Genomic DNA, 15,539 nt, shown 5'->3' with positions numbered 1-15,539 from the left:
AAAGTTTGAATTTCTCGTTTTGTTAATTTTCTAAGTGAAAATAAGTTAACACATCCACTACAGAGAACATGTTTAAATATGGTATTTTTCTAACAATTTTAGTGCCCAATTTCTATTTATTTGCTGAGTTTAACATGTTGGGAAATAAAACCTAAAATTTTAAATGTGCCATTACTTTTGCACAGGTGCCAATGTTGTGTTTCATTTTTTCCAACATGTTAAATTCAGCAAATAAACAGTAATTGAGCATTAAAATGTGCAGAAGTGTGTTCTATGTAGAGGACGTGTTCATTTATTTTCACTTAGAAAATCAACAAAACGTGTCATTTGATCAGGGCTGCCCAATGTCTGCATATGACTGTAGGCTATATATGAGATATATATCTCTCCATATGCTATGAAATGCTTGCTTCTTTTAAGCTTTTATATCTGAAATGTCATTCTTCATTGTTACATATCACTTATTCTCATGTTATTGTAAGATATATCTTTGCAGTGTTTAATTCAACATTTAGTTTACGGTTTCCATTCAGGGTTACACTTCTCACCATGATTAATCTGTATGCAGTATACAGTTTCAACCACACAGACCACTGCAAATTTAAACTTCATGTTTTTGAACATATGTTACTTGCACTTAATAAACCAGCATCTCTGTAGAGGCCTGCGATGCAAAGCTGTCGAAAACACTAGCCAAAACTACGGGAGACCAGAGGGAGGTTAAGTAAAAAACACAGAAAGTAAAAAACCGAAATCATCTTCCATCTGTGTCCAGCCGTGTCCTCTGTGGCCCTGTCTGAGAGAACGTCATTCATCACCATCAACATTTTAACACGGATTAAGATTTAAGGTCAACTGGGAGCTATCTCCGCTGTCATCTTGTACGCTGCAAAGAGAGCTGCTTAAAACACTTGCCCAACGATAGGGTCATAAATGCAGTTCAAAATGGGCTGCTGTTAGTCTGGACTTTGGATTTGGATTGCAACTGGCCTGACAAATACTGAATGAGAGATACACACGTCTGTACTAATTTTATTATATATATATTGTCGTTGTCGGAAGAATACCTCATATCTTCAAAATGGTGACTTTACAGGAGAAGGAAAAAACCTACTTTACTTTTAATGTAAGTCAATGGAACCAGACTTTTTTCCAAGTCATTTTGGGACGTTGGGTCCATTCTTCATGAAATTTAACAATAATGTAAAGAGCAAGTCAAAACTGAGTGGATCAGACACAGCAGTGCTGCTGGAGTTCTTAAACACCTCAGTGTCACTGCTGGACTGAGAATAGTCCACCAACCAAAAATATCCAGCCAACAGCGTCCTGTGGGCAGCGTCCTGTGACCATTGATGAAGGACTAGAGGATGACCAACACAAACTGTGGAGCAGCAGATGAGCTATCGTCTCTGACTTTACATCTACAAGGTGGACTGACAAGGTAGGAGTGTCTAATAGAGTGGACAGTGAGTGGACACAGTGTTTAAAAACTCCAGCAGCACTGCTGTGTCTGATCCACTTGCAATAGCACAACACACACTAACACACAGATGGACTACAGTCTGTAACTGTAGAACTACAAAGTGCACCTATTTAGTAAGTGGAGCTGATAAAATGGACAATGAGCATAGAAACAAGGAGGTGGTCATACTGTTAGGCCTGATCGGTGTGTATGTATTTATATTTCCGTTCTGGACATGCTCCTCAACAGCACTGACAGAAAGTGTGCACCAAGCCAACTATTGTATGTTAATTCCTTGTAGCGCAGATGTTACAGTCCATTCCTACAGTAAGCTGAGCTTATTAGGAACGTTTTTTTATATGTCTAACAGCTTAGCTCATTAGCTAATTGTTTAGAAAACAACAGGAAATTAGACAAATCAGACTTTTCTTCATTTCGCCCTGTTAAATTATAAAAAGTGAGTAACGTCTTCAAACATTTCTCATCTGAAGTTTATTAGGAAGTAGGTCAAATGTGTACAAAATGTGTAAATGCGACCAAGGGTCAACAAGATAGGCAAAGACTCCTGGCTATTAAAGCATTTGGCAGCTTATAAAATATCTCAGTACACGTGTTGAGACTGAGAGCGATGATTTAAGTCCTTTGGAACTGGTTAAACCGCAAAAAAAAAAAACCTACTCACATCAGACTTTCATAGTAGACGGCAAACTGCTCTGAGTATAACAATGATATAGTTTTTATATTTATATCTGATATTTCTGCCTTTCATTTCAAGCTGTGTAGATTTAAATGTATACAATACCACACTGTACAATCTCTTATGAACATCAGACCCAAGGAATATGCAAATGCGTTTCCTCAAAAAAGTCTTTCATCAGTTTGCTAAAACAAATGTTCTACATTCTCAGAAATGAAGGTAGTAAACTGCCACTCTTGTCACTGGGGTGGTACCTTAAGGGTACATCTCAGTACCTTTAGTCAGGGAACATAACTGAAACATAATGCACTGAAATGATATGTTCTAAGCTGTACTGACTCCACACACCCCGTCTCGTCTCCAGGCTTTTATTTTACTGTTCTGTTTAAAACATTCGGTTATGAAAAGGTACAAATATGAACTTTTCACCTGGAAAAACACAGTTGGACCATAAAACCACTGTTGTAGCTTTGAGGGAACATTCACATTGTTTGAACCTTGATGAACGAAAAATGTTCCTGCACAGCACCTTTATTTCTACCAATGTATGTTTCTTCACTGAAAGGAGAAAGTAAGATATAAAAATGACCTCTCATTGACTTCTACAGGGTGAAGAACCATGCCTGGTTTTGGGGGCCAGGGGCTGAAATGAAGGGAGAAAATCATGAACACAGATTAAACCTAATTTAATTTACAGCATATTGTGATCAGTCTTATCAAGAGAAATGGTGTAATCATGTTTCAGGGGATACCAAACTCAGGGTTAGAGTTTTTCACAAGGCTGCCAAAAACACTAACTTTACTGCCGAAGCAGGGATTTCACCCCCAGTCTCCCATGTAGAAAAGTGAAATGTTACCAACTGTGTTATCCAATGGCAGTGAACCTTGGAGTTGCAATTCTATTTATGAGCTCCTCACAGTCTGGCATAAATCCCTGTTTTGTTGCTTGTTTGTTTTATAACAACAGAAACATGGTTTAGTAAGTTATTAGCACCACTTACTTTTAATATTATATTTGGATGTTGTGCAAAATAACCACATTGTTCAACATGACACTTTCATAAAGACATTATTAGTGCTTTATTGGCAGGACGTCTAGTGCTGCGATAATTCATGAAGGCTGACTTTAGCCAAGATTTTTTTGGGGGAGTGTCTCACATCTTGCTAGCTAATGTACTGTAAAATCGGAGGCTAACTTAGAACAATGACTACAACAAGCTGTCTAAATTAAACAAATTTATAACTGGCTAATTTGTGTATTGCTGATGATTGGACACTTGTTTGGGGTTCTAATAAGTTACAATTAAATCACAGACAACCTTCTGAGCATTCTTTATTCAGGGCTCCGTCTCACCACTCAGTATTTCTTGCTTACCCAGCAAACGTCCAGCTTAGTTGGATCTAACCCTGGTGACTCTGGGACAGCGTTGCTTTTATACTGTTATAAATGTGTTACTTTCTACATATTTAGGTAGTATGGTTTCTTTTTCCTTCTTTGGCAGCGACTGAGCCTCTCAGCAACATGATGGTACAATATTAACCCAGAAGTTGTTAGGGGGACCCCTAGTGACCATGGTGCACTAAGCAGCTACTTATGTCACTTATTAGGTAGACCCGGTAGTGGATGCATACATCTATGACAGATCAGAGTTAATTCTCTGCAGACTGCCGGTACTACACACTACTACAGGAGTGATGGAGCTTGTGGAAGCCAATCAGATAGCTCTATTCTTTCGCAAGGGAATTTTTTTGTTTGTTAACTTGATCTGTGGAGGTCTATGGGAGGTCATTCAATCTCTTCATAATTACATTTTTTGAGGAAATATTCTGGATATTCTTCTAAAGTATGGCCTGTAAATAACTAGGAAGTTTGGCACCTGAAATGCATGAAATATCAACAAAGAATGAAAGGTAAGCTTTTTGATGTGGAGCCAGAGAGCAGTTGATCAGGAATGGAAAAAAAGGGGCATCTTCTTGAGATTAAGTTTCATGCATCATGTTCTTTTGTTTCGTATGGGTTTGTTCATGTGCCAGGCCATCTGCAGCCCATGTGACTCGTTTTAGGTTAAAGTCTTTTTTTGGCGGTGCTAAAAGACAAGCTCAGACTGCTGCTAAACCAAGGCAGCGCTTTTCGACTGGATTGCCCGGTTTTAGTCATCTAGGTATTCACAAGCTGTGGTGCCACTCAGCAGCCAGGAACTGCTGAACTGTCTGAGTGAATTAAGTAGGCCATGCGTCAGTGAGAAGATAAATAAACTGCCCAGAATTTCAGTTGGCAGCAAAATGTGCTTGACAATTGGGAAAGCTGAGACACTTGTCTAGCAGATTAGAAGCTATTGTGCCATATAGAATTCGAAATGCCAGCCACTTAAATCCTAACTTAAGTTAAACATAAGCAACGTAAAAAAACGGTTCCTCCTGACTTGTTAATGAACTGTGGCCCATATTAGTTAGTTGGTTGGTTATTAAGTTTGATTTCTAATATCTAGAGATTAAGATAAAAATAGAATGATAAAGATATAGATATAAACAGCTAATCTACACCAATCAGGCTTAACATTATGACCACCTCCTTGTTTCTACGCTCATTGTCCATTTTATCAGCTCCACTTACTATATAGGTGCACTTTGTAGTTCTACAGCTGCTGCACAGTTTGTGTTGGTCATCCTCTAGTCCTTCATCAGTGGTAACAGGACGCTGCCCACAGGACGCTGTTGGCTGGATATTTTTGGTTGGTGGACTATTCTCAGTCCAGCAGTGACACTGAGGTGTTTAAAAACTCCAGCAGCACTGCTGTGTCTGATCCACTCAGACCAGCGCAACACACACTAACACACCACCACCACGTCAGTGTTACTGCAGTGCTGAGAATGACCCACTACAAAAATAGCACTTGCTCTGTGAGGGTCCATGGGGGTCCAGACCACTGAAGAACAGGGTAAAGCGGGCTAACAAAGTATCAGAGAAACAGATGGACTACAGTCTGTAACTGTAGAACTACAAAGTGCACCTATATAGTAAGTGGAGCTGATAAAATGGATAATAAGCGTAGAAACAAGGAATGTTGTGCCTGATCTGTGTATATTGGAACAAATTTATTCTAAATACACTGCATGGCCCAACGTATGTGGATACTGCTTGAAATTAGTGGACTTGGCTATGTCAGCCGCATACATTGCTAACAGGTTCACAAAACCAGGCATAGACATAGACCATAGACAAACACAGGCAATACAATAGGTTGTACTGAAGAGCTCAGTTATTTTCAACATGGCACAGTCATAGGATGCCACCTTTCCAATAAGCCATTTTGTCAAATGTCTGCCCTGCTAGAGCTGCCCTGGTCAACTATAAGCCCTTTATTGTGAAATCGTACAGAAGCAACAACAGCTCAGCTGTATAGGTGTAGCCATACAAACTCAGAGAATGGGACAGGCGAGGGCTAATGTCAGTAGTGCGTACTGTCCTTGGCTGCATCACTCACCCTTGAGCTTTAAACTGCATCTGGAAGCAACAACATCACAAAAAACTGTTTGTCAGGAACGTCCCTGATTGAATTTCCATGGCTGAGCACCCACAAACAAGCCTAATATCACCATATGCAATGCCAGCATTGGTTGGAGCAGCAGAAACACGTTCTCTGAAATGATGAATCACGTTTCACAATCTGGCAGTCTGTAACAAATGTGGGTTTGGCAGATACCAGAACTCTACAAGCTTGAATGCATAGTGTCAACCGTGAAGTTTGGTGGAGGAGGAATAATGGTCTATTTTTCATGGTTTGGGTTGGGCCCCTAAGGTCTAAAGAAGAGAAATCCTAATGCTACAGCATGTGATGACTTTCTAGTGACTTCTGTGCCTCCAACTTTGTGGACAGTTTGGAGGAGGTCCTTCAGTGTTTCAGCTGTTTTGGTGCAGAAGAACTTGACTGGCATGCAGACGTCCCTGACCTCAATCCCACCAAACACCTTTGGCTTGAATTGCAATGCACACCGTGAGCCAGACCTTATTGTCCAACATTAATGCTCAACCTCACTAACGCTCTTGTGGCTGAACGGAAGTGAAACCCCACACCCATTTTCTAATATATAGTGGAAAGCCTTCTCAGAAGAGAAGAGGCTATTGTAGCAGCAAAGGGGGGCCCAACTCTATTAATGCCTAGAGTTTGAAGGAGATGTTCAACAAGCACATATGGATGTGATGGTTAACTGTCTGAACTGACATGTAGGGGATGTATAACCTCCACCAAACACTGCAGACAGAGTTCTCAGCCTTAATGAAGTCACCAAATGACTGAGTGGCCTACTTATCAACTCGGAAAAACTTTTTAGCTTCCTGTTGAAAACATTGTCCAAAAGCTTGCACATGTGCACAGCACACGCAGATGCTCACACGCGTTCTGATCAGGGGCTTGATGGATGCTTTTGAAGGCATTAGTGCTTGTGCTTTTGGCCTGAAGATCCTGAAGGGAGAGCTAGGTTCCTGACTTCTGCAAGTACAAGGCTGATAAGGCAAATGAACGGGCTGAACACTATTATAAAAGCATTCATTTTCATCTGGTCTGCATGGAGTTTGTTTAAGTCTAAGAAAATAGCTTTGATAAGAAGCAGGGTGCTGTCAGGAACCTGGAATTGCTTTATAAATGACTGCATAATATGTGCTCACTAATGTAAATCATGCTCTGTCCAAAGCAGAAGTTTTCCTTGCGAGGACATAACTCTTTTCTCTCTGATAAGCTCCACAAACACAATGAGAAAAAAAACGTCTGTTATCTTCTTCAAAACTACATTAAGGGTCTTCATTCTAATCGTACATCAAGAGCATCCTCTCCCACCAGCTTCAGTCAAGGAACAATCATATATCTTAGATACACCAATCAGGCATAACATTATGACCACCTCCTTGTTTCTATGCTCATTGTCCATTTTATCAGCTCCACTTACTATATAGGTGCACTTTGTAGTTCTACAGTTACAGACTGTGGTCCATCTGTTTCTCTGATACTTTGTTAGCCCCCTTTTACCCTGTTCTTCAGTGGTCAGGACCCCCATGGACCCTCACAGAGCAGGTACTATTTGGGTGGTGGATCATTCTCAGCACTGCAGTGACACTGACATGGTGGTGGTGTGTTAGTGTGTGTTGCGCTGGTCTGAGTGGATCAGAAACAGAAGTGCTGCTGGAGTTTTTAAACACTGTGTCCACTCACTGTCCACTCTATTAGACACTCCTACCTTGTCAGTCCACCTTGTAGATGTAAAGTCAGAGACGATAGCTCATCTGCTGCTGCACAGTTTGTGTTGGTCATCCTCTAGTCCTTCATCAGTGGTCACAGGACGCTGCCCACAGGACGCTGTTGGCTGGATATTTTTGGTTGGTGGACTATTCTCAGTCCAGCAGCACTGCTGTGTCTGATCCACTCAGACCAGCGCAACACACACTAACACACCACCACCACGTCAGTGTTACTGCAGTGCTGAGAATGATCCACCACCCAAATAGTACCTGCTCTGTGAGGGTCCATGGGGGTCCTGACCACTGAAGAACAGGGTAAAAGGGGGCTAACAAAGTATGCAGAGAAACAGATGGACTACAGTCTGTAACTGTAGAACTACAAAGTGCACCTATATAGTAAGTGGAGCTGATAAAATGGACAATGAGCGTAGAAACAAGGAGGTGGTCATAATGTTATGCCTGATCGGTGTATATATGATGTTGAAAATGTATGAAAGTTGGGGGTTGTCACAAGTTGACTACTCAAATAAGCCAGCTGGTGTTGCACATAAATCTTTGTGAATGAGTTAAAGTACTGTGCAAATGTCAGGCACTACCCATCATTTAATCAATTTCTAGCCACAAAGTACACATTTATTTTTCATTGTGAGGAAAAAAGCAGAAAATCACACAGAAGCCTTAATTAAATAGTTGTCAAAGAATTTTGCCAAGATATTTTTCCACACCTCAGAAAGTTGATTATTTGGTTGCATTTTCTGCTTTTCATTATTCAAGTACTCCAAAACCCATTCAGTGATGTTGAGGTCTGGACTCTGGGGTGGATAGTTCATTGTTCTTATAATACCAGCGGCTTCTTTGTTTGATTTGCAAATTATCATCTTTTTTGTCTATTTCCGTTTCTCAGTGAGGGCTTCTTGACAGCTACACATCCTTTCAGACGCACAGCACTGTCTTCTCACAGAGGAAGGATGGACAAAAATACCGACACAAGAGTGGAGCTTTGTCTCAAAGGTGAAAGCTTTAAGAGCTGTTTATCTGATGGTGACAGTTTTGGTGGTCTATCAAGTCTTGCATGATTTCTAAGTTTAATAATTTTATGAGCTCCGGTCTTGGAAACTCTTGTTTTTTTCTACATATTTTCTTTTGACTCTCACCTCCTTATGCAAGTGGATTATCTGCCTAACCACCTCAGAAATATCTCCTCAAAAATGAATAAGTTCATGGCTGTTTTAACTGGAAATTAAATAAATTAAGGGTGCTCTCTGACTTATACACAGTGCTGTATGGTTTTATATGTATAATTTAACGTTTAACAAAATGTTTTCTATATTAGCAAAAGAAAATTACATACTGCAACCCCATTCGTCATCAGGGTGGGGTGAAATACTTAAAAAAAATAATGATAGCTGAATACTGAATACATTAAGGACAACATATTCCATTACATTACATAAAGTAACATATTCAGAATGCATTTACAATACATCTGTATACACTTGGGGAACTATTTATTTATTTATTCATTTACCTAATTCACATTGTTTTTGGTGTTACTGGTTGGCATTTTCATGTTCGTATTCTTTTCATGTGTGTGATGAAAAATTCACTTATCATTTAAATTAAATTAAAAAAATTCCCAACTGTTTTTTTCTTTCTCAACACCTGCTTCAGTGCCCTACTCCACAATCACCCAAGAGGTCCAGTACAACAGAGGGCTCTGGCTCATTACCTTGATTAATCAGTTTACCCAGGCTTTAGTATGAACTTCAGTGTTTATAAAGAAGCAGTTAATTGAGGCCCTGTTTAGAGCTGATCTAACGAGCATGTTTTACATGCCATGCTCTGTCTGATTCTAAAACAGTTAATAAACAAACGTTGATGGTGTTTCTTCTAAAATTTGTCAGCTGTCATCAGAAACTGACCACTGATAAGGGCTAGAGGATGGCTAACACAAGGGCTTTGGTCACACAGCAGGTAAAAGTGGCCCAAATCTGATCTTTTTCTTCATATGTGACACAGATGTGTGTCTGTGTGTCAGTGTGAACAGATAAATACACTGAATCTGACATTTTCAGTTGCGATTTGAGACACTTTCATATGTGGTACTGAAATCCGATACATATCTAATGTGCAGCACTGCGACGATTTTAGACTTTTACATGGCAATTTACAGTTAATCATGCTGTAAGTACTTTAATTCAAGCTGGTGCTATTGATGATGTAGTTGTTTAGGCTGTTAGCTCGCTGACCAGCCCAGTTCTAGTTAAGAAAATAAGTTGTCAGCCCCTCAGTTTAAACATAAATGGGCAATCGGTGGTCCATGCGAGCAGCATGAGAGTCAAAGATTAATCCATTAACAGCACAAGGATTTTTCGTGCATACCTATGGAGCCAATCCACCGGAACTATCCATTTTATAAAGAAAACAATGCTACTGAACAATAATATGACATGGCAAGCCACCAAAAAAACAACATAGTTTCTATGTGAGTACTGCTCCTATGGTACTCTTGGATGTTTAGCAATAGCAGGAGTGGCTGTAAGTGGGTTGCAGACGATGATCCCTGCAAGGCCAATGATCACTTTGCAAAAGCTGTTTTACCTCCTAGCATCTCCTCACATGCTCCAGCCCACAGCATTGAGAATAACAAAGCCAAGATGTACAGCCAAAGGCCAAAGATAGCAAATCCAGAGTGCTCCTGGTGCCAGTGTGGGCTTTAGGGTTCCAGGTCTTGTGTACCTTCTGCAGAATATAAAGTTCAAGAAAACATCCACTGGATAAATATCAGTATGTTCTGAATATATGGCTATTCTAGGCAGCAGTTCAAATACTACACACAGCAGGAGCCTGATGATCTACCACGCTCACTCACTGACATAACCCCTATTAATCAATGCCAAAAATATTTGCAGAACAAATGTATTCTTTGGTAAAATGTATCACATGTATATGACATGTCCAAATCTATTATTTCAACTCGGTTGATTGTAATGCTGAACAAAGAGTTAACCGCTTAAACCCCCCAAAAGGGTCTGTGGACCACTCTGTTATAATTACATAACTTACAGATATGCTTCATAGTGGTCACTGAATAATAAGTGTTACTATTTATAACTAAACAATAATATTGGATTAAAATAAAGTCCAAATCAACAACAATAGATTTATGTTGGCTATGGTAGGATGAGAACAGGCTCAAGATGTGTGTTTAAAAGTCAGTTTTCTCCTAGCATGTAAAGTATGTATAAGGCCTGAACGATTTGGGGAAAATATCTAATTGCGATTTTTCCTATTAATATTGCAGCTACAATTTAAAATGTGATTTTTTATAAATTAAGATTCAGGCCTGATTTTATTTGGCCAAGAAGATCAGAATATCCACCTTTTTTGGCTCGAGGCTCGACCCCTGAACACAGAGTGCCAAACTACAAGTAAGCTGTGGTTGTGACATCACAACACGTGGAGGTTTGGTAGCCTCTGATTGGTCTAACTCACCTACAGGCATTTCCCAAACTCTTATTAGGCTCAATTTCCCCTCTTAGAACCTAAAACAACATTTCTGCTAATGTACACGCTTACAAAAGATGGTTCTTCAAGGGTTTTTTTAGTAAAGATAATGGTTCTATATAGAACCATAAACACTCAGTGACTCACTTGCATGCTTAAAAAGTTCTTTGCATGATGGAATGTTTCTCTAAATTTATGGACATTGTTGTATATATATGGTTCTTTATAGCACATTTGTGAAAAGGGTTCTATACCACCAAAATGTTCTTCTATTGTTATAAGCTTGACATTGTAACAATAGCAGAACCCTTTTTGGTGCTGTATAGAACCGTATCACAGTGGTGTGAAAAAGTGTTTGCCCCCTTCCTGATTTCTTATTCTTTTGCATATTTGTCACACTTAAATGTTTCAGATCACCAAACAAATTTAAATATTAGACAAAGATAACACAAGTAAACACAAAATGCATTTTATAAATGAAGGTCTTTATTATTAAGGGAAAAAGAAATCCAAACCTACAGGGCCCTGTGTGAAAAAGTGATTGCACACCACCCGTTAAAACATAAATTAACTGTGGTTTATCACATCTTTGGAAAGCTGAGTTCAATTTCCCTAGCCACACCCACGCCTGATTACTGCCACACCTGTTCTCAATCAAGAAGTCACTTAAACAGGACATCAACACATTTTCCTTCAATCTGAAGAACGATTTCACCATGCGAATAACCACTTAAGCATGCAAGTGGGTCTTTGAGTGTTCATGGTTCTATATAAAATGATTGTCTTCACTGAAGAACCATCTTTTTTAAGAACCTTGAAGGACTATCTTTTTTTAAGAGTGTACACTATAAAAATTGCAGCTCTTGCGATTTGAAAATTGCACCATCTTGAATTGCAATTTCGATATAAAAACAATTAATCTTTCAGGCCTGGTATGTATTTGTACTTTATCATCATGGTATCATCTAAAACTTGTCTTAACTAAGGCTGTGTTCACTGACAAATGGATACTATGTTTATCTAAGTGAACACGACATGAAGCAAAGGTTGCAAACACAAATATGTTGACCTTAATTGCTATTGTATTTAATTGTAAGATAAGTTAACTGTATATGCTGATTTGACCATATTTGATCAACAGAAAATGTGTGGTAAATTAACTTTTTTCCTTTGAAAGAACACAACAAAGGACAGAATCCTCCCTTTGTACAAAGGTTATGGTAGGTTAAGGTAGTAGCCTTTAATCTAGGCAAAGGGAGCCAAGCTTTAAGCAAATCCATGGCAAGCTCAAGAACTGAGTGAATTTGATTTAACCATGTTCATGATTTCCACTGTCAGTGAAGCAGCATGTGTTTTTATTTATTTCCCCCAGCCTGCGGTTACGGACAAACAGAGACAGTGGATTATCTCAGGGAGTCTACTGCTGCCGAGGTGAGATCCATAAAGCTGCCAAGCCGAGATTCCTGCCGCCCATTCCCAGTGCGCCACAGCAGGAGACCTCCAGGGGAAACAGGGGCGCATTCCAAGGGAGAAGAACAGGAAAAACATGGCTCATAGCATTATGGAACCCGAACCGCACTGACCTTTCCGTCACCAGGCCGTCCAAACCCGCAGGCTGTGGGATTACATGGAGGGGGAGTAGTGCCTTCAATTGTAAACAATTAGGAGCACTTCTATTTCAGGTCCTTGTAATTATTCATTAATCAGCACTATGTGTGTGATACACACATGCAAGGGCCTATTTATTCCTTGCATCATGATGTGTGTTTTTGTGATCGAATCACGTTTGGATTTCACTCGATCGTATGAAGATCCAGGTGTAAACACCCCCAGGGTGCACTGTGGCCAGATTATGATTGGTTGCTCCACATTCAGAGGTGGTTGGAAATGGATGTGGACCTTATTTAACACAGGTATAAATGGAATATGTTTTCAGTATACGTATACAATCATGTAAGTGGAAATGCGTCTGTCGAGTGCTGACTAGCAGGTGAGAGGATAAACAAAAGATGACAGATACATGAAGCTGGACCATGGGTCTCCTTAACACTCTGGGCCAATAACATGTCCAAGCCTAGCTTTTCGGCTCACATCATAACGGTGAAAAAGTAAACAGAAGTGCTTTTTACATGGGGAAAGTACGATAAGATTCTATCTAGTGAAACTGGGGACGCATTTTAGTGAAAAGTGTAAATGGAATCTGGACAAAGTAAATCCAGATAGGATCCGGACATCAAACGTGTTAGTGCGAGGTGTAAACAGCCTCTTATATGGGTCACTTTCACCATTTACATGTGTTTGGGGTTTCATGCTTGTCAGTCATTTAGTCTTATCTGTCATAGGCCATCGTTCCACAACCATAAACTCACCTTCAAAATGGACTGGGGAAAGAGTCATTTAATGGAAGGAATTTCTTTAAAAGTTCAGTAGAAATCAGTTGTGTTTACAGGAGAAATGACTGAACCCCTGAAACGCCAAGGGAGGGTCTGAATGTGGGTCTATACTTAAATTCCTCACTATCATAACTGCACAACTGCATAATTTACATTTTCACTGAAGGTACTGAATAATTTATATTGGTTACTAAATAATATGTCTTAATATTAGCCCTTAGAAGTCAAGTCGTTACTTTCTTTTTACTATACAATTCAAATGTAATTATGTAATTATATAATTATGTAGCAGATTTAAAGTTGATTTAACTGTCTACACTGACTTTTTCCCCTTTGTTTTGATGTCAAACAATGTTAAACCCTGGCAAAAATGTAAAGGATGTTTTTTTTCTTTCTGTAAAACAACTGTATGTAAAGCAATAACATAACATCCCCTATTTATGAACTCAAATATGGTATTGATAGAAATTTCACACTTTCAGCAGAATGTATCTGCATGTTTCACTCAGCTATGAGCAATAGATACTATCAAATTACACCATGCTTTTGTTATTTCAACTTCTAAGTGCCAATAACTGATTAATAAACTATGGTTTCAATGGTTAATGATTTCTTTCTTTTTGTACTTGCTGGTTGACGACTGGTCTTGGCTTTGAAATGTACTTTTGACACTGACAAAGATTTACAGCAAGAAAGAGTGAGCAGGAGAGAGAGAGGCAGACATACAGACACAGGCAGAAGGCGTGGGTGAGATAGGGTCTCAGAGGTGCTATAAAGGCCAGATGGGATTTGTCTCTGCTGAATGTCTTAGTTTGAGGGTCCAGCAAGGGGCTGTATTTCTGCCTGCAGTTTGACAGTGACTGAAGGGCTCCTCCGGACACCTCCACCTTTAATTGGATCGGACTATCATGTCTGAAATTGGCCCTGGGGGAATAGGGTGTGAGGCCCATCAGTGAGTGCCAAGGAGTCGCCTTACAGCAAACAAAAGCTTTGGAGACCCAAGTTATTGTCCTTTTCCATCCTTGGGTGAGGTTCTTTTAGCCTACACCATTGCCTGCATTATCTGTTCTCGCAAGACTGAAATGTTACAATATCGTCTGGTTAGAAGTCTGGGGTGAGTTCCAGCACTACATGGGAACCATTAGCTTGAGAAAACACTGTGGCGTCTACCCCTGTTATTGATCACAGCAAATGTGATCCATGAAGATGGCGATTGCTATGGTGGCCTGGCAGGTCATATTTCAAAGCTTCGGCAGGTCATAGGTGAGGTCCTTGGATGAGGAAATCACCTGCAGCATTTTTATTTGGCCAACACTACACAACTGTTTACCTTTGTGCTGCAGAAAAAAACAAGGCTGAACCATCTTACCTGTAAGGTAAGATCCTCATCACAGGAAATCATCTCTAGTGGAACGGCTCCTGGCTTAAGGGGGTAATCTAGATAAAGAAACACAAAGAAACACAGAGGACAGGATGACTGTAAAGGACTAATAATGATTATTACATTTATGACATCTTCCATAGATTCAGCCACAAATTGGCTACATACATCATCAGCCTAAGTGGTTATTTGTCCTGCTTACCAGCAGCAAAATAGCTCTATTTAACTAGATATTTTTCTTTGAACTCAGCTGGGCCCAGAGGCAGAGCCGAGGGGTGGTCATGGGTAGCCAGTGCCACCCTAGCATGGAGCTTGGCCTCCGCTCTGGCCACCCCAGTTATGGAAAGTGAGACAGTGAGCTATCATCAATAAAGCATTGATTATGCTTTGCAGTGAAAATCTGCCATCAGGCTACCAATCAGTTATAAGGGAATGAAGCTGCATTTAAAAATAAGCATATCTAGCTGTGATAGACTATTTTGCAGAGGTGGGAACAAGTCAATAAGTTGCAAGTAACAAGTAAGTCTCAAGTCTTGACACTTAAGTCCCGAGTCAGTTTTGATTCAAGTCCTGAGTCGATACAGGTGAGTCTCGAGTTGAGTCCCAAGTCAATAGTCCTAATCTTCGAGTCCTAAACAAGTCAGTCTGCATTCTCCAGCTAATTCAAGGCCATAACATCGAATAATGGTAACAGTAATACAGCCTTCTAATGACGGCATGTTAGCAGTGTGTGGCTATATATTAATATTGTAATTTTTTTTTTTTTACCCTTTCAACAAAATCCATGGTACACAGATATTCACACTCTTAAAAAGGATGGTTGTTCAAGGGTTAGAAAATAGTTCTAAAAACACTCGAAGAATCCT

Source organism: Colossoma macropomum, unplaced genomic scaffold (assembly GCF_904425465.1).
Source record: "Colossoma macropomum unplaced genomic scaffold, Colossoma_macropomum, whole genome shotgun sequence".
NCBI lineage: Eukaryota > Metazoa > Chordata > Actinopteri > Characiformes > Serrasalmidae > Colossoma > Colossoma macropomum.
The sequence above is the reverse complement of the archived record's forward strand: the minus strand, read 5'-3'. Positions refer to the sequence as shown.